Here is a 19563-nt window from a genome sequence, read left to right on the forward strand (position 1 = left end):
GGATAAGTCCTGACGTGGCTGGGTTCGAGACCTTGGGGTCCTTTGGACGGGTTCTTCCCATTTGTGGTGGGGCCGCACTCCTGGGGTCTTTTCGGGAAGGATTCAGCATCTCCGCTGTGGCCTGGTACTTTTCCACAGCTTCCACGGTCAGATCAGCCGTGGTCAAGGCCTGTTGACTGATGAACCGTTTTGCCTCATAAGGCAGGGCGCGTAGGTAACGATCCACCACAACGGCCTCCACCACCGCCGCTGCTGTATTCCTCTGCGGATCCAGCCATTTCCTTGCGATTCGGACAAGTTCATGCATCTGCGCCCGAGGAGGTTGGTCTGGTTGGAAGGTCCAGCTGTGAAAGCGCTGGGCCATACCAAACTTTGTGAGTCCATATCTGCTGAGGATCTCAGACTTCAGGGCATCATAGTCAGTAACCTGGTCAGGGCCCAGGTCCCGGACAGCATTCAGCGATTCCCCGGTTAGGAAGGGGGCTAACAGACCAACCCACTGTTGCTTGGGCCAGGCTTCCCTAGTGGCCGTGGCCTCAAATGCATGCAGGTATGCCTCAATGTCATCGGTAGCTCCCATCTTAGATATAAAGTCACTTGCCTTTATTGGGCGGGTATTTTGGACCACCCTCTGTCTCTGCAACTGCAATTCCTCTGCCTTCAGAAGGTTGGCTTTCTTTTGCTCCTCCAAGAGAGCCACGTTTGCTTGCATCTGGGCTTGCTGGCCAGCAACAAGGGCTTTCAATATGTCCTCCATTTCAGTCGGCGGGGAGCCTACGGCCAACTTGGAAAACTGGGTGATCAAACCTTCGGTATCCTCCTCTGACATGCACTATTAACGCTTGAGCGTGCCTGTATTCTCCACCATCTGTGATGTCACGAGAGGCTACACAGCTTTCAGCGGGATTGCTCAAGTAGTGCATGGAGACAAGGTTCAAACAAAACAAGGATTTTATTATAGGTCTTGGGAAATTAACGAAAATATAACAAAATTCTGTTCTCTTGTGGCTCTTTAAGGGTTAACAGTTCAGGGATGTCTCTTCCACATCCAAAATCATAATTCTCCCTCGCTCAGATAACTTTTCCCCAGCCTTACTGTAGTCCACGTTGCAGCTAGTGGCCAACCCAGCAAAAAGTCCTTCCAAATGTCTCTCACGTATTTCCACAGGTGCATATATCCAAAGGTGAGTATTTCCCAAAGGTAAGTATCTCCAAATCCTTATATTCCTCATGGAAGTGGACGTGCAGCACTCTTGTCCTCCAGAGACCAGCTTGGAGACTGTGTCTCTTCCCTTCAACAAACCTTCAGCTCATCAGCTCCTGATTGGTTTCAGCTGCGTGGGAAGATTGGCCATAGAGGGTTGGAGTTCCCGACCATACCAGCAGATGGAGCCATAGCTGTCTGGGTTTGCAGCCATCTCAGGGGGATGTAACGTCCCTCCAGGACACAGCCTCTCGTGACACCACAATATATATATATATATATATATATATATATTTTTATTACCTCCTTTTTCCCCCAAGTTACGTGATATCCAATTACGATCTTGTCTCATCGCTGCAACTCCCCAACGGGCTCGGGAGATGTGAAGGTCGAGTCATGCGTCCTCCGAAACGTGACCCGCCAAGCCGCGCTTCTTATCACCCGCTCGCTTAACCAGGAAGCCAGTTGCACCAATGTGTCGGAGGAAACACCGTTCAACTGACGACTGTGGTCAGCCTGCAGGCACCCGGCCCGCCACAAGGAGTCGCTAGAGCGCGATGAGCCAAGTAAAGCCCCCCCCGGCCAAACCCTCCCCTAACCCGGACGACGCTGGGCCAATTGTGCGCCGCCCTATGGGACTCCCGTTCACGGCCGGTTGTGACACACCCTGGGATCGAACCTCAGGCTGTAGAGACGCCGCAACACTGCGATGCAGTGCCTTAGACCGCTGCGCCACTCCGGAGGCGCTGTAGCTTTCTTTTTTATGCCTGCTACGTTAATGCAGACACTGTAATCTGATTGGCCAGCGGTAGGCCTATAGTGCACTTGATTTGCTCTCCCGGGCCAGCCGGGAAGGCAGAGTTTGTACCTTCAGACACATGAAATGGTACAAAGTGGCAACAGTTTGCCTACCCGGCGCACAGGGCAGCTGAATCGGGTGCACCTACCGCCAACAGCCTGAGACGAATAACAACAAAATAGGAACACAAGTCTTTATCGTTGGTTTTTCCAGAAACGTTTGGCGATCGACTAGGAATGCCTTTTGGAGATCGACCGGTTGGTGACCGCCGCTCTGGAAAGTTGAGTGAAGTTCGATCTCTCGCTTCTCTCTGTGGGCTGATATTTCTTCTGCGCTGCGGTCATGGGGAGCCGCGCTGCATTCTCAGGGCTACCGCGCTGCATTCTCAGGGCTAGCCGCGCTGCATTCTCAGGGCTACCGCGCGCAGCTTAGAGGGAAACTTTTTTTGTAGCTACTTTTTAAGTAAATACCTGCAGTCAACTTGTGCAGTACATCATTTCACCTGTCACATTATTTTACATTATGAAGCCAGTAGCGGTACGTCATTAAAATCACAAAAAAGCCATATTACAACCTATGTGTTGTGATAAATTCATTGTTTGCTCTATAACCTGTTAGTTCATATGCCTTGACACCGTGATATATAGGCCTAAGACTGAGACAATGAGAAGACAGTGGCAGAATAAATTCAACCACACCTTTGTTTCATCACACAACCGGAGAGCAACCTCTGTCCGATGACGTCCACAAAGCATATTGTGTGTAACAAACAGTTACATGACCTACAGCATGGTCAAGCAAGTTAATGTTTCCGACATTTTCGGACCACTAAACAACTATTGATTTAGAACCACAGAGAATTACCGCAACTCACAAAGAAAACCGGAGCTGCCTCCACTATTCCACCATTTCAACTTCAACATCATCAAATCGCCTCTGCTTAGTCTAATACAGTGACAACTAGTCTCCTGAGTGGTGCAGTGGTCTAAGGCACTGCATCGCAGTGCTAGCTGTGCCACTAGAGATCCTGGTTCGAATCCAGGCTCTGTCGTAGCCGGCCGCGACCGGGAGACCCATGGGGCGGCGCACAATTGGCCCAGCGTCGTCCAGGGTAGGGGAGGGAATGGCCGGCAGGGATGTAGCTCAGTTGGTAGAGCATGGCGTTTGCAACGCCAGGGTTGTGGATTCGTATTTGTCGATTCATATTTAGCAACAATGTCATGCTCGTTAGCATATTTAGCAACAATGTCATGCTCGTTAGCATATTTAGCAACAATGTCATGCTCGTTAGCATATTTAGCAACAATGTCATGCTCGTTAGCATATTTAGCTAGCAGCCTCCTTGGAAATTCACTATTCCTTGTGCAAATTTTTTTGCGTTTTTTTTTTGCGTTTTTTGCCGCCCCTTTGTGTACTAAGCAGGTAATACCGTAAATCCCAGGATGAGAGAACTCTAGCCGTCACACCCCAAAAAAAAAAAAAAGCTTTCTGTGGAAAAATGCTTTGTGTAAACTTAAACGACTAAAACCAGACAAAGTATGTAGGAAAGTTACTAGGGGAAACACTTACATAGGGCATTTGTGTGGTTATACAGTGCAGAGATGTCGCAAACTGGTATGAGAGGTCCTAGAAATCCCTCCTCCCAGGCTTGTGTGGCAGACAAAGTGGCCTTGATCCATACTTGCGTCCTAAACAATAGGCCGTTTTTGAGTATGCGACATTTTTTGCGTTTTAATAGTATGCAACATTTCTCGAAAATCGAGGATACTTTAAATGCCCGGATGTCATACTAATTTCGCCTTTGACAACAGCTGATCAATTATATATTTGGGGATGCGCTACCGAAATCAACAAATAGCGGTACACATTGCAACGATGCATTCTGTTTCGTATTATGTGAATTTTCTCAAATCGAGAGTGGTTTAAATACCAGGATGTAATACTCATTTCGGCTCTACATCTAGTAGGATTCAATGCACAATTTTGAAAGAGGTGGGTTGCGAGTGAAGGGCCCTAGTTCTCTTTAAGTAGCCAAACAAAACTAGGTTACTTAATTGGGAAAAGGCTGAATAGCGAAGTTTCTGCGGTGGTGTTAAAATGTAGGCTAAGTAGCATTTTTATTCGTTAAAATGATCACAGTATTGTAGGCTACACTTTTTTTTTTTTTTTTTAAACCCAAAGTGGATTTCTGTTTTCTAATTTTAAGGTCATACCATGGATCATTTTGAATTGGATGGACCCCTTTAGTTAAAAATACACAAACCACTGTGTTCGTGAGAGTCTCCCCTTTCTGTAGAGTAGTCAAATTTAGTTTTTGTACGCCAAACTGTTCGAATGCTACAGACGTTTTCGTGAGAAGGCCGATTTTTAGGGATGTCCCCTGGTCTGACAAACAGCACTGTAGTTCTGCCACCTTCCACCGCAGATGCGGAAGGGCGACATAGGCGGATGGGGTGGATTGAGACGCAGCCCAAAAAAAACAACAACATCTCTAGCTTAAACTGATGGATTTTCATTGGGATTTTTTTATGATGTTCCTTAAACCCCCTAGAGTCTATTCTGAGTACTAAACCATCTTTTGATTTCTTAATGTGTCGGCACCGGGGACTCGGGATGTGGCTGCGCTATTGATATCATGTTAACCAGTCCTTTTGATTTGAACACATGGATTGTTTTAGTTTTGTAGGCTAGGCTACCTATTTTAATTATTTTAATTTATGGATCAAGCCTCATTCTGATCTCGTTCCCAATGATCAGTGCTTTACTTTATTATGTTGCTCCAGTGGTTCTGATGCACTCGACTGTCCACGGTTTACTGTGCAATAGCCTTTTTTATTAGAACATTTTTGAAAAGTTTTAATGTGTACTAGGCTATTTGATTTAATTTATATATCCTACAGCACTTTGATTTCACTAATAAATATGTTGAGATGGAACCAAATTCTGTTTCTGTCTTCAGTCCTTTTTAAATAGGATAGATGGGCTACAGTAGGCTACAGGTCGAATGTGATCGTCTGCTTATAACCAGCCTGAGTAGGCCTATAACTCCATTCATATTCTATTCAGAGTTTAGAGAATTGTAAATGAGATATTATCAGGCTTGTTAATGTGATGCATGTCTGTTGAATTTGGAAAAATCCACCCGCACTCAACCCCTCCCCACCTACTCAGCCAGTCAAATCAAATCGAATCAAATTTTATTTGCCACATGCGCCGAATACAACAGGTGTAGACATTACCGTGAAATGCTTACTTACAAGCCCTTAACCAACAATGCATTTATTTTTTAATAAAAAAGTAAAAAAAACAACAACAAAAAAGTGTTGAGGGAAAAAAAGAGCAGAAGTAAAATAAAATAACAGTAGGGAGGCTATATATACATGGGGGTACCAGTGCAGAGTCAATGTGCGGGGGCACCGGCTAGTTGAGGTAATGTGTACATGTGGGTAGAGTTAAAGTGACTATGCATAAATAATTAACAGAGTAGCAGCAGCGTAAAAAGATGGGGTGGGGGCAGTGCAAATAGTCCGGGTAGCCATGATTAGCTGTTCAGGAGTCTTATGGCTTGGGGGTGAAGCTGTTGAGAAGCCTTTTGGACCTAGACTTGGCGCTCCGGTACCGCTTGCCGTGCGGTAGCAGAGAGAACAGTCTATGACTAGGGTGGCTGGAGTCTTTGACAATTTTGAGGGCCTTCCTCTGACACCGCCTGGTATAGAGGTCCTGGATGGCAGGAAGCTTGGCCCCAGTGATGTACTGGGTCGTACGCACTACCCTCTGTAGTGCCTTGCGGTCGGAAGCCGAGCAGTTGCCATACCAGGTGGTGATGCAACCAGTCAGGATGCTCTCGATGGTGCAGCTGTAGAACTTTTTGAGGATCTGAGGACCCATGCCAAATCTTTTCAGTCTCCTGAGGGGGAATAGGCTTTGTCGTGCCCTCTTCACGACTGTCTTGGGGTGTTTGGACCATGATAGTTCGTTGGTGATGTGGACACCAAGGAACTTGAAGCTCTCAACCTGTTCCACTACAGCCCTGTCGATGAAAATGGGGGCGTGCTCAGTCCTCTTTATTTCCCTGTAGTCCACAATCATCTCCTTTGTCTTGGTCACGTTGAGGGAGAGGTTGTTATCCTGGCACCACACGGCCAGGTCTCTGACCTCCTCCCTATAGGCTGTCTCATCGTTGTCGGTGATCAGGCCTACCAGTGTTGTGTCGTCGGCAAACTTAATGATGGTGTTGGAGTCGTGCCTGGCCATGCAGTCATGGGTGAACAGGGAGTACAGGAGGGGACTGAGCACGCACCCCTGAGGGGCCCCCGTGTTGAGCATCAGCGTGGCAGATGTGTTGTTACCTACCCTTATCACCTAGGGGCGGCCCGTCAGGAAGTACAAGATCCAGTTGCAGAGGGAGGTGTTTAGTCCCAGGATCCTTAGCATAGTGATGAGCTTTGAGGGCACTATGGTGTTGAATGCTGAGCTGTAGTCAATTAATAGCATTCTCACGTAGGTGTTCCTCTTGTCCAGGTGAGAAAGGGCAGTGTGGAGTGCAATAGAGATTGCATCATCTGTGGATCTGTTGGGGCGGTATGCAAATTGGAGTGGGTCTAGTGTTTCTGGGATAATGGTGTTGATGTGAGCCATGACCATTCTTTCAAAGCATTTCATGGCTACAGACGTCAGTGCTACGGGTCGGTAGTCATTTAGGCAGGTTATCTTAGTGTCCTTGGGCACGGGGACTATGGTGGTCTGCTAGAAACATGTTGGTATTACAGACTCAGTCAGGGACATGGTGAAAATGTCAGTGAAGACACTGGCCAGTTGGTCAGTGCATGCTCGGAGTACACGTCCTGGTAATCCGTCTGGCCCTGCGGCCTTGTGAATGTTGACCTGCTTAAAAGTCTTACTCACATCGGCTACGGAGAGCGTGATCACATAGTCATCCGGAACAGCTGGTGCTCTCATGCATGCTTCAGTGTTGCTTGCCTCGAAGAGAGCATAGAAGTGGTTTAGCTCGTCTGGTAGGCTTGTGTCACTGGGAAGCTCGCGGCCGTGCTTCCCTTTTGTAGTCTGTAATAGTTTTCAAGCCCTGCCACATCGGACGAGCGTCGGAGCCGGTGTAGTACGATTCAATCTTAGTCCTGAAGGAGTCCTGTCAGGAACCACTACTGTGTTGCGGACGTAGCATACTGCATACTTTTAACTAAATGGTATGCGACAATGAGTACATAGTATGGAGTTTAAGTATGTAGTTATACCAGTATGGGTATATGGACTGTGTGTGTGTGTGTGTGAGACGAAGGACAAACTGATCTGCTGTCGTCATGTTTTAGGAGGACGAGCTCTTGAGTAGTTGCCTCCCCTGTTTGACTGTCAGTGCTGGTTCTGGAAATCCCCCTGTTGTGGTATAGTAGTAGAGGGAGAGCCTGAGGTGGAGCGGAGGGCTGAGCCTGTGACCGTAACGCAGGATGACAGGCCAGTCCAAGAACACACACTGACCTGCCCCAAACACACAGCTACCAACACACTTAGCAGTCCATAGACAGGGACCTGTCCGTAGTGTGCTCTTTACACACAAACACAGACGCGCCCACTAGAGCGGGACCATACCAGCATCACCATGCTCGTTAGTATCGTGGCAAGGAAACAGAACACCGAGTGGATTTTATTTCTTTAGGAACACAGCCCTGATGCTGGGAACAAACATCATTATGTTGTCATCCAGAGTCACATGTATTTATTTTCCAGGCTATAGCACAATATTTTACATACAGCAGGTTTTAAAGGACCAAAGAGTTTTTGCGATACTGGTATCTCCCGGCCCTAACCCCTATCAACACGTTCCCGACCTTCCCTAAGTCTGCCCTATACACACAAACAAACACGCCTAACCATCAACACGTACTGACCTTCCCTAAGTCTGCCCTATACACACAAACAAACACGCCTAACCATCAACACGTACTGACCTTCCCTAAGTCTGCCCTATACACACAAACAAACACGCCTAACCATCAACACGTACCGACCTGTCCATGCAGACTGTCTGTGAAAGCTGTAAAACGTAGAAACACGCCGCTGGCTGGTTGACTGACTGGCTGGTTGACTGACTGGCTGGTTGACTGACTAGCTGGTTGACTGACTGGCTGGTTGACTGACTAGCTGGTTGACTGACTAGCTGACTGGCTGGTTGACTGGCTGGTTGGTTGACTGACTGGTTGGTTGACTGACTGACTGGCTGGTTGACTGACTAGCTGGTTGACTGACTAGCTGGTTGACTGACTAGCTGACTGGCTGGTTGACTGGCTGGTTGGTTGACTGACTGACTAGCTGGTTGACTGACTAGCTGACTAGCTGGTTGACTGGCTGGTTGGTTGACTGACTGACTGGCTGGTTGACTGACTGACTGACTGACTAACTAGGCTTTAGTGGCTCCAACCAGGCAGCGGAGCCTCAGCCTTGTCAGTCTGTGTGTTGTAGCCGTGTTGTATCAGTGTGTTTAGACCTAGTGAGGGTTGTTAAGGGAGACGTGGTGGAGTGGCAACCATCTGGTGAGGGTTTTAGTGGACAGGCCCACACACAGACCTAATGGCAGCTGTTGCAACAGGATTCTGTAACCACGGTGACAATACTTCTATCACTCACTGTCTTTTTGTTCTCAACACCTGATCTCTCTCTCTCTCTCTCCTCTCATCACCTCTTTATTCTGTACATCTAACTTGAATAGCTGCTAGACAGAGAGAATTGTAAACACCCTGTGAGCTGCTATGACTGGCTGCTAGTGGAGTGTTTCTGTGCATGTGAAGAGGGAGAGTGTGTGTAGTAGGTTAATTCACACGTCAGTAAGAGGCAACAGTGTAATTAAGGAACCAGCTTTCTGCCCGGGTGTCACGTGAGGGGGTGTGCCACACTTTAACCCCTCGCCTCCCTTCCCCCTTAACACTATGGGCCCCACACACTGGCCTGTAGTCACTGATCTAGGACCAGTTTACCTTCCCCATAGCCTAACCTGAACCACTCTGGAGGAATATAAAACATTTACCCCAGATCAGTCGGTGTCTAGGGCCCCCCTGTCTCTGGCTCCACCCCTGGTTAATCCCACGGGGCTGTCAGAGGAAATGATCAGATTATCCTGAACCAGCGGGCTGTCGTCCTGCTACAGGGTGGTGAGCCTGTCTTACTGCCTGCCTGTTGGGGTTATTTCCGTGCACAGGCCCTGTCAGGACAGGCAGGCAAAGTGAGGCCGTGAATAGCCTAAAAAAAATGACTGAGAGGGTCATGGAGTCTGGACTTGCTATTAAAACAGTGTGAGAAAGGGTCAACTCTATGTCTATTGGCTAATAGGCTTCATGGCTTTGATGAGCTGAACCACTCCTGTGAACCATCAGCTTATACTGTCAAACAGCAAGCGTACAGGCCTTCTCTATGAGCAGAGGCAGATCTAGTAGCTACGTGTCACACTGAGTAGGAAGCCCACCAAACCAGAGCTGAGAGGAAGGGAACCAGGGTAGTCTATTAAAACCAGAGCTGAGAGGAAGGGAACCAGGGTAATCTATTAAAACCAGAGCTGAGAGGAAGGGAACCAGGGTAATCTATTAAAACCAGAGCTGAGAGGAAGGGAACCAGGGTAATCTATTAAAACCAGAGCTGAGAGGAAGGGAACTAGGGTAATCTATTAAAACCAGAGCTGAGAGGAAGGGAACCAGGGTAATCTATTAAAACCAGAGCTGAGAGGAAGGGAACCAGGGTAATCTATTAAAACCAGAGCTGAGAGGAAGGGAACCAGGGTAATCTATTAAAACCAGAGCTGAGAGGAAGGGAACCAGGGTAATCTATTAAAACCAGAGCTGAGAGGAAGGGAACCAGGGTAATCTATTAAAACCAGAGCTGAGAGGAAGGGAACCAGGGTAGTCTATTAAAACCAGAGCTGAGAGGAAGGGAACCAGGGTAATCTATTAAAACCAGAGCTGAGAGGAAGGGAACCAGGGTAATCTATTAAAACCAGAGCTGAGAGGAAGGGAACTAGGGTAATCTATTAAAACCAGAGCTGAGAGGAAGGGAACCAGGGTAATCTATTAACCAGAGCTGAGAGGAAGAGAACCAGGGTAATCTATTAAAACCAGAGCTGAGAGGAAGGGAACTAGGGTAATCTATTAAAACCAGAGCTGAGAGGGAGAGAGAACCAGGGTAATCTATTAAAACCAGAGCTGAGAGGAAGGGAACCAGGGTAATCTATTAAAACCAGAGCTGAGAGGAAGGGAACCAGGGTAATCTATTAAAACCAGAGCTGAGAGGAAGGGAACCAGGGTAATCTATTAAAACCAGAGCTGAGAGGAAGGGAACCAGGGTAATCTATTAAAACCAGAGCTGAGAGGAAGGGAACCAGGGTAATCTATTAAAACCAGAGCTGAGAGGAAGGGAACCAGGGTAGTCTATTAAAACCAGAGCTGAGAGGAAGGGAACCAGGGTAATCTATTAAAACCAGAGCTGAGAGGAAGACAAAGGAGGCCTGAGGCCATTCCGGATCATTCTGCCTAATGAGACGTAAAACAGAACAATAGACAGTCAGCGGTCTGAGCGCCATGGTTTATAGAAACAACCAATATGGATTATTTTAGGGCCGATGACGAAACCGATTTTTCTTTTTTTGGGGGGTCAAGGAGGCAGATGGCCAATAATTTAGGCCGATATTCAGCATCATTACATTTTTTAAATGTTGATGACAAAATGTACAAGAGACAGGCATGTATGCATGAATGCGTACACTTTAAAATCAAACAATAATTTTATTTGAATGGTAAATATTTGAATAAACTGGGTAAATTAAGATGACATAGGTCTACTCACTGTACAGGTGAACGCATATTCAATAGGAGTGTGTGCATGCATTGAGTTATTGAGCTTGTTTTGGCTGATCAGTGGAGTTTATGGTGCTAGAGATGACAAACAATCGGTTTGCCTTCCTTTTGTGACTTATATTAGCCTTTTGATTAACAACATTTGCATAGAAGCATAATATATAATAATAATAATAAATAACATGCCATTTAGCAGACGCTTTTATCCAAAGCGACTTACAGTCATGTGCGCATACATTTTTACGTATGGGTGGTCCCGGGGATCGAACCCACTACCCTGGCGTTACAAGCGCCGTGCTCTACCAGCTGAGCTACAGAGGACCAGAGCTGTATGGAAGGTCATCAATCAAGCACTGCTATTAGTTTGAGAATATAAAATATCTATTCAATGCAAATGGTACCACACAGATGCAGATCTACAGCTTTTTTGGTCCATAAACATGCAGGAAGATTCTTAGGTAGCTAAACCTATTGCCAATCTTTATTTAGGCATTTTAAAACACTTCCTTCTTTCCCTATTACCACAATCATCTAATCCGACTATCAACTGTTTAATTTACGGATACGATTGCGGCAGGTTAGATCAGCACACCAGTAAATTGCAAGTCAGACTGCTCGCTGCTGAAAATCGTTCAAAATGATAACCAGCTAACGTTAGCTAGCTACGTTGGCTATTAGCTCCTGTCTGATATCTTAGCACCATGTTCATCTAGCTAGCCAACACCACAGATTTAAAAGGGTTAGTTACCGTAATCTTTGCTAACGGGTCACATAGCCATCTGCTTAGCTAGCTAGCTTCCTCATTGCATGCATGTCCGGGCAAACTAAATTAATATTTGCAGCAGAGTTACATTTTGGTACATTTTGGTCACTGTGTCAATTCATCCATGTCTCAACAACTTCCTGTTGGAGAATGAGCTAGCTAGCTGCTGCTGATCTTCCCAGATAGACATTCCTCGGCATTGTGCAGTGCTCATGGCCAGTGGTGTCATGTACTTCAGTAAAAATACTTTAAAGTACTACTTAAGTAGTTTTGGGGTATCTGTACTTCACCATTTATATATTTGACAACTTTTACTCCACTACATTCCTAAAAGAAAACAAATGTACTTTTTACTCCATACATTTTCTCTGACACCAAAAAGTACTTGTTACATTTAGAATGTTTAGCAGGACAGGAAAATGGTCCAATTCACGCACTTATCAAGAGAACATCCAAGGTCATCCCTACTGCCTCCGATCTGGCCGACTCACTAAACACAAAATGTGACTCGTTTCAGGAAACTAGGCGTATGACGCACGTCACTACTTCACAGGAGAGCCATTTGAATGTAATCATTATTATTTTTAAATAAAAGTTCATTTTTTTGGCAGAAATACCTTATGTAACCTGTGAACTTTCATGTGCCTTTAATTACAAACTTGTATGGAATCTGTAAATACGAATACAATTGTTAAATTACAAGCCTAGTTGGTTTAGCCACACTAGCACAGAGAGGCTGCTGCCTTCACACAGACTTGAAAATCAATCACCGGCCACTTTAATAATGTTTACATATCTTGCATTACCCATCTCATATGTACAGTGGCTTGCGAAAGTATTCACCCCCCCTTGGCATTTTTCCTATTTTGTTGCCTTACAACCTGGAATTAAAATTGATTTTTTGGGGGGTTTGTATCATTTGATTTAAACAACATGCCTACCACTTTGAAGATGCAAAATATTTCTTCTTGTGAAACAAACAAGAAATAAGACAAAAAAACTAAAAACTGTAGTGTGCATAATTATTCACCCCCCCCAAAGTCAATACTTTGTAGAGCCACCTTTTGCAGTAATTACAGCTGCAAGTCTAGCCACTGGGATTTTTGCCCATTCTTCAAGGCAAAACTGCTCCAGCTCCTTCATGTTGGATGGGTTCCGCTGGTGTACAGCAATCTTCAAGTCATACCACAGATTCTCAATTGGATTGAGGTCTGGGCTTTGACTAGGCCATTCCAAGACCTTTAAATGTTTCCCCTTAAACCACTCGAGTGTTGCTTTAGCAGTATGCTTAGGGTCATTGTCCTGCAGGAAGGTGAACCTCCGTCCCAGTCTCAAATCTCTGGAAGACTGAAACAGGTTTCCCTCAAGAATTTCCCTGTATTTAGCGCCATCCATCATTCCTTCAATTCTGACCAGTTTCCCAGTCCCTGCCGATGAAAAACATCCCCACAGCATGATGCTGCCACCACCATGCTTCACTGTGGGGATGGTGTTCTCGGGGTGATGAGAGGTGTTGGGTTTGCGCTAGACATAACATTTTCCTTGATGGCCAAAAAGCTCAATTTTAGTCTCATTTGACCAGAGTACCTTCTTCCATATGTTTGGGGAGTCTCCCACATGCCTTTTGGCAAACACCAAACGTGTTTGCTTATTTTTTTCTTTAAGCAATGGCTTTTTTCTGGCCACTCTTCCGTAAAGCCCAGCTCTGTGGAGTGTACGGCTTAAAGTGGTCCTATGGACTGATACTCCAATCTCCGCTGTGGAGCTTTGCAGCTCCTTCAGGGTTATCTTTGGTCTCTTTGTTTTCTCTCAGATGAATGCCCTCCTTGCCTGGTCCGTGAGTTTTGGTGGGCAGCCGTCTCTTGGCAGGTTTGTTCTGGTGACATACTCTTTCCATTTTTTAAATAATGGATTTAATGGTGCTCCGTTGGATGTTCAAAGTTTCTGATATTTTTTTATAACCCAACCCTGATCTGTACTTCTCCACTACTTTGTCCCTGACCTGTTTGGAGAGCTCCTTGGTCTTCATGGTGCCGCTTGCTTGGTGGTGCAGCTTGCTTGGTGGTGTTGCAGACTCTGGGGCCTTTCAGAACAGGTGTATATATACTGAGATCATGTGACACTTAGATTGCACACAGGTGGACTTTATTTAACTAATTATATGACTTCTGAAGGTAATTGGTTGCACCAGATCTTATTTAGTGGCTTCATAGCAAAGGGGGTGAATACATATGCACGCACCACTTTTCCGTTATTTTTTTTTGTGAATTTTTTTTAACACGTTATTTTTTTCATTTCACTTCACCAATTTGGACTATTTTGTGTATGTCCATTGAATTTTAGAGAACATTTTAGAGGCCCCCAACTGTTTTTTTTCAAGCACTTTTTGCATTTTAAGCCAATTTTCTGCATTTCTCCGAATTTCTCAATGGAGCCGAGATCCATTTTTGCAGTTTAAAATTTAATTTCCTTCAATTTTACACATTTTGTGATGGAGCTGAAAGAAAATGTTGCAGTTTTAAGCAAATTTCCAGGGATTCTACACAAAGTATTCTGCCATGGAGATGAGAGAAAATGTTGCAGTTTTAAAAAGATCATTTTCTGCGATTCTATGTATTGCTGAGTTATTTTGTCCAAACTTAAAAAACAAAATCAATACTGTTAAATTCATTGTTTTGGAAATTTTCAATTCCGCTGACTGTCTAGCTTTTATTTTGGTGATTGTTAGTTCTCAAAGATAACATTTTCTACATACTTTATATGTGGTTTTAGTCTATTAAGTTTACACTGAAAACGTTTTTCCCATCAGTACTCACTGAGTGACGAGACGAGAGTCACTCACTTTAACGTCGCTGTCTGGCAAGCCCTGACAAATCCTTTGGTTTACTTGTCCCGATGCGATACCACGGACATCCAGTATAACCACGTTGCATGATTTATGAATGGTAAAAGGGATATAGCAGATGGACTTTATTCAGTCAGTTAGAAACTTTTATAAACGAGTCAACACTTGCTGTTCAGTTGTCAGTCAACGCACAGTAAACATCCTAATATGCGCCATGACTCCCTGTGGCAGGCTATATGAAACAGGCAAAATCAAATAAATGGTGTCAGAAAACTGACTGACAGGCGCCTATCTTATCAATCGATCGCTAGAAAATGAATGTCATTCATTCTAGCGGGAGAGGGCTTGACGGACTAGCGAATTGAAACTTTTAAAATGAAAAGTAGCCTAGTTTAAAAGATGCACTATGCAGAAATCACATGGAAGTTAAAGGTAGCCTAAATACTCACTATTTAATATTTTTTTTAAATACTATTATTATGTGACTAAAATGGCTGACTAAAACTAGACTACAATTGTCCAGTTTTAGTCAACTGATAACTAAAACTAACCAAGGATGAAATTACTAAAATGTGACTAAGACTAAAAAGGGTATTTTAAGACATCTAAATTGTGGTCCTCTGTAGCTCAATTGGTAGAGCATGGCGCTTGTAACACCAGGGTAGTGGGTTCGATCCCCGGGACCACCCATACGAAAAAATGTATGCACACATGACTGTAAGTCGCTTTGGATAAAAGCGTCTGCTAAATGGCATATTATTATTATTATTATTACAATAGCTGCCACAAATTAACACTACTCAGTATAACAATGACTGGGCCCTGGACCGAGAGACAGTTATCCTATTACTACGATCGTTATAAAATATCAGGAGGATATAATCCGATAATGAAAAGGCCACTAATACGGTGCTCAGTTGATTAGCTTTCAATGGCCTCTCATAGTTTCATAATAATGGATGCAGATAGCATGCAGACAGCGTAGCTCAGACAAAATACACTGAACAAAAATATAAAAAAACGCAAGATGTAAATTGTTGGTCCCATGTTTCATGAACTGAAATAAAACAAGATACCAGAAATGTTCCATACGCACAAAAAGCTTATTTCTCTCAGATTTTGTGCACAAGTTCGTTTACGTCCCTGTTCGTGAGCATTTCTCCTTTGCCAAGATAATCCATCCACCTGACAGGTTTGGCATATCAAGAAGCTGATTAAAACTACATGATAATTACACAGGTGCACCTTGTGCTGGGGACAATAAAAGGCCACTCACACAACACAATGCCACAGATGTCTCAAGTTGGGGAGCGTGCAATTGGCATGCTGACTGCCGGAAGGTCCACCAGAGCTGTTGCCAGATAATGTTATGTTCATTTCTCTACCTTAAGCCGCCTCTAACGTCCTTTTAGAGAATTTGGCAGTACGACCAACCGGCCTCACAACCGCAGACCACGTGTAACCACGCCAGCCCAGGATAACGCACGGCCCCATGTCACAAGGATCTGTACACAATACCTGGAAGCTGAAAATGTCCTAGTTCTACCATGGCCTGCATACTCACCAGACATGCCACCTATTGAGCATGCTTGGGATGCTCTGGATCAACGTGTACGACAGCGTGTTCCAGTTCCCGCCAATATCCAGCAACGTCACACAGCCATTGAAGAGGAGCGGGACAACATTCCACAGGCGAAAATCAACAGCCTGATCAACTCTATGTGAAGGAGATGTGTCGCGCTGCATGAGGTACATGGTGGTCACACCAGATACTGACTGGTTTTCTAATCCACCCCCCTTACCTTTTCTTTAAGGTATCTGTGAGTAACAGATGCATATCTGTATTCACAGTCATGTGAAATCCATAAATTAGGGCCAAATGAATTTGACTAATTTTCTTATATGAACTGTAACTCAGTAAATTCTTTGACATTATTGCATGTTGCATTTATATTTCTGTTCAGTGTGTATACACACAGCGCAGCAGACAGAGGCTATACGCGTGAAATTGTATTACTCAACCGATTTCCCCCTGTGGGTCCTGGTCAAAAGTAGTGCACTATATAGGGAATAGGGTACAGTTTGTGACGCACACAGACTGCCAGGCAACTAACGTGCCCTGCTGTGCTCTGGCCTAAATGGTGAGTGGATGAATGGCTTTCCCTTTCAGTCCTATCAGCTGTCCCACCACCAATGCCGTCCTCCTTGTGTACAAAGTTATATGATACTGGAGCTACAAGCCCTGAGGTAAACACAGCTGCTGAAACCTCCTCACACACACAGGTCGCTCGCTCTCTCACACAGGTCGCTGGCTCTCACACAGGTCGCTGGCACACACACACAGGTCGCTGGCTCTCACACACAGGTCGCTGGCTCTCACACAGGTCGCTGGCACACACACACAGGTCGCTGGCTCTCACACACAGGTCGCTGGCTCTCACACACAGGTCGCTGGCTCTCACACACAGGTCGCTGGCTCTCACACAGGTCGCTGGCACACACACACAGGTCGCTCGCTCTCTCACACAGGTCGCTCGCTCTCTCACACAGGTCGCTGGCTCTCTCACACAGGTCGCTGGCTCTCTCACACAGGTCGCTGGCTCTCACACACAGGTCGCTGGCTCTCACACACAGGTCGCTGGCTCTCACACACAGGTCGCTGGCTCTCACACACAGGTCGCTGGCTCTCACACACAGGTCGCTGGCTCTCACACACAGGTCGCTGGCTCTCACACACAGGTCGCTGGCTCTCACACACAGGTCGCTCGCGCTCACACACAGGTCGCTGGCTCTCACACACAGGTCGCTCGCTCTCACGTAGCCTGCTAAGCTCTATAATTTGACATTTTGGAAGAGACCTCTGAAGCAAAAGCATCCAACGAATGAACTAACGGGCAGCGGCCAACCAATCCTGCGTTATGGTCTGCGTCCCTTTTTCCTATATATATAGTGCACTACCCTTAGAGCCCTGATGAAAAGTAGTGCACTATATAGGGAATAGGGTGCCATTTGTGACAGAGCCACAGTATTTTCCCAATGAGATGCTTACTGTGCAGTGTGTTGATGGTATACAGTACCCTTCTATGCTGATTTACTAACCCTACCGTGGGCCCCTTTCCACATGTGGAAGCAGAAGCTTTGGGATTCATGTCATTCAGCGAGAGGAGAGAGAGTGTGTGAGAGAGAGCAGGGACAATGGAAGTGAAAGTTGAACAGTGTATTGGGACAGATTACAAGACACTAAGATCAACTAGCTAAAATGCTCTCAACATGCCTGAAAGGAGAAATAGGCCCATCCTTTCTGACCATAGAGAGAAGCTAGCCAGTAATGGATGGTAAACGCAAGTAAACACAGTTTACTCAACTTTATTTTTCTCTCCGGACCAGTTTACCCATCTTTTGAAGAAAAATGCATTATTATTATAGAAAGCGTGACTTTTTTCACTGCGACCGGCAATCAGACTTCACCCACCAATTTGACCACTACATCACTGGTAACCATCACACAAACATATGTTGATCTTTGAGTTGCCTAACTGAGGGAGTAATTTTTCTGGGTCAACAACATTCAAATAGATACTGTAACTAAATGGTCAGCTCCACCCACATCTTGCCTGAAGCAGAAAGACTGTCAATAGCACAAGTTTTAGGCCTGTACACACAATGAACTTGTTGACACTAACTAGGATTTACCGCTAATCCACACCCTCAAATCAGCTCAAATAAAAGGTTGGCCATATTTGCATCCAGGCTTCTCCTCCTGGCTGTGACCTGCCTAATAATGAACCATACATTTGATTTATGATATCCTCTATAGTCACTAGTCAGTCATCGTCAGAGATGACGCTCTTCTTCATGATGACAGAACGAAACAACTCCCTTTAGATGTGCACATCGTGAGGCTACACGATGCTAAATGTGAGTGCGTTTTGGAGGAAGTTAAAGGCACATCCACGCTGTCTTGCCGTCCACATAACTAAATCATGCATCCAGTCTATATGAGAGCTATTATTTCCATTATAGTGATCAGATCCTTTGTAGAACGTGATGTGGAATCAAGGGCTCATGTTTGGCCCACAGACTTAAGGGTTGGCCTCACTGAACTCAAGATATAGTGAGTTGAGCTGTTCTGTTATTCTAAATGACTAAGGCATGGCATGCTAACATGGCTAGTACTGCCATCAGCTGATCAGTTAAATAGGTAACTAGCTCGCAGGAACTAGATTCGTTTAAAAGGGTCCAAGCAAGGCTGACTAACACGAACCTAGATCTGATTTGTTTAACTTGCTAAAGAACTTAACGAATCTATGGTCAGGGGGACCTAAACATATAACTTAGTGTTTCCTTGGACCAGTGAATGTAATATGGTTCTATACGAAAAGTAGCTAAAACATTTGTTGTGACAAACATCGACAACAACTAGCGTTAGTTAGCTAGGTAGCTATAATCACCGGTCACATTTATTGCAAATCCAGATTTACTCAACTCGCCGGAGTCCATGTTGGCTAGTTAACGTTAGCTGGATATCCTCAAATAGAAGATGTTTAGCTAGTTAACTGGTTTACTAAAATATAGCTAAACTTGCTAGCCAGCTAACGTTAGCCAATTCATTATGGCCTGGTTTTTTTTAAACGAACCTACCAGCAATCTCCCACTCGCTGTCTAAAAACAGAAAGATCGGAAGACAAACAGTCAAGCGGATAATCTCTTGCTACCGCATCAAAGAAACACAGCATCCATGTTGGTTTAGCAGTTGCTAGTTAGAAGTGCTAGATAGTTAACATGCTAGCTAACACCACCAGGCAACGATTCATTCGCTAACGTTAATCCAAGGACTGCGGAGAAGCCAGCCAGCTAGATAACTAGCATGGTCCGGGGATACGAAATGTACTATAAAATGCACTTCTTACCGTTTAGCTACTTGGGCACAGTGGATTTCCGATTTGAGATATTGAAAGGTATCTATGCTGCTCGCATGCCAAGCAACAATTCAGGCTACCTTGCTTGGTTGAGCACTCATTTAAAAAATAAAAAGGCAGGTAGTAAACTAGCTAAACTAGAAGCGTTACTGTCCGGCTGTCAATCCCTCCCAAGCTCGCT

At 45.1% G+C, this 19563-nt stretch overlaps 1 protein-coding gene across 1 annotated transcript in view; it reads right to left on the minus strand.

The window, feature by feature from the left end:
• The window catches only part of LOC121546162 (dnaJ homolog subfamily C member 5-like), a 32089-nt gene extending 12526 nt beyond the window's left edge, over positions 1 to 19563 (minus strand). Inside the window, exon 1 of the mRNA XM_045209511.1 lies at positions 19374 to 19563. The gene's annotated coding sequence lies outside the window, so the exon portion shown is untranslated. The remainder of the gene's footprint in view (positions 1 to 19373) is intronic.

The sequence above is a fragment of the Coregonus clupeaformis genome, chromosome 30, assembly GCF_020615455.1.
Source record: "Coregonus clupeaformis isolate EN_2021a chromosome 30, ASM2061545v1, whole genome shotgun sequence".
Taxonomy (NCBI): domain Eukaryota; kingdom Metazoa; phylum Chordata; class Actinopteri; order Salmoniformes; family Salmonidae; genus Coregonus; species Coregonus clupeaformis.